Below are 1,614 nucleotides of genomic sequence, written 5' to 3'. Positions count from 1 at the left end.
TGATGCATGATATAGTTATCATTAGAACACATTAGATGAATAGATAGAAATGTTTTAATGAAACATTTAACTTTATACAACAAATTCACACTAATAAATATAAAGCTATCATAGTATGTGTTTCAACATGATCATATACAAGTCATTGCAGTGCTGATATTAGATTTGTTTTAACTCAGGAAAATAATATTGAAGATAATTTTGGAAGATGACTTTGAATCTCTTTGGATGAATTACACAGATGCTCTGCTGACCCAAATAAGCCAAGCATCAGAACACCAATACAAATGGATATTCTTTGTATGTATTTTAATAACAGGTATAATGATATGATACACTAATTATAAATGTAATGTAATATGAAGCAAAGTAATAAAAATAAGAAAATAAGAAACCTTAAAGACAGTAAAGCTATTGTTTCCATTATGTGGAGGTTATAAATGTAGAGTATTTAACTGAAATGATTTTTCTTCTAAACTATCATTGAGAGCCATAAAGATTTATTTTATTCATATTTATGTTTCGATAATTATATGATCATTTTTGTTCAAATGTTCACAGAAATGGGGGTTGTAGTAAAATTAACTCTTTTATAACAATCGTGTATATTCAACAATTATGAAAATGTTTCTGTACTTGCTTTATCTAAGTTTATTCTTTTTATTTATAAAGTGTGTTATAAAGAGAGTTTCAAAAATGTATCATTTTCTTTCTCCATGCTCTCTGTATACCTAAAATCTTAGGCTTTGGGTTGGAGGAATGGCTTAGTGGTTAAGGTGCTTGCCTGCAGTGCCATAAGACCCAGGTTCAATTTCCCAGGACCCACATTAGCCAGATGCACAAGGGGGCACATGAGTCTGGAGTTTCTTTGCACTGACTGGAAGCCCTGGTGTACCTATTCTCACTCACTCTCTCTTTCTCCAATAAATAAAATAAAATAAAATCTTAGGCTTTTGGAAAAATATGACAATAATACATCATCATTATTAGCCAAAATAATGAAAATTCCTCAGCAAAATCTAAGAAGAACCTTCTCCAATTACTTAAAAACTTCATTTTCTATGATTGAGTTGTTCATATTTCGATCTAAGTAAGTCCAACACCTGATACTAGGCTGTTAGATGTCTAATCTCTCTTACTGTGTAGTTTCCTCCCTCCCACTAATCTTCCCATGATATTGACTTGTTGAAATCACTAGGTCACTTACTGTTGAGTCTTCATTCTTTCTGTATGTCTTTAATATTGCACACTTTTTAAAATATTTAAGCCACTATTATGTTGAAAAGGTTAAGTATGGCATTCACACAATTGCTGGCCTTTTGAGGCCTGGTGAGATGATAAAGCTGGATAAAGCAATTGTTGGCACCATGTGCACTACTTCTGAAGCTATGTCTGGATCTTCTTTGACTAAGAAAAAGACTGTGTGATGTATATATCTAGACTTTAATGATGAATGACAGACACATACTTAGAAGTACTGAATAGTTCAAAATTGGAATAAATAGTAATTCATGGAAGCATACTGTATTCTTTTTCTAATGGTAAATAATTTTCTGATGTTGCCATAATAATATTTTATTTAAATTCAGATAATTTACTTAATAAATAATATAC

The sequence above is a fragment of the Jaculus jaculus genome, chromosome X (assembly GCF_020740685.1).
Source record: "Jaculus jaculus isolate mJacJac1 chromosome X, mJacJac1.mat.Y.cur, whole genome shotgun sequence".
NCBI classification, from domain to species: domain Eukaryota; kingdom Metazoa; phylum Chordata; class Mammalia; order Rodentia; family Dipodidae; genus Jaculus; species Jaculus jaculus.
This window is presented reverse-complemented; position numbering follows the sequence as displayed.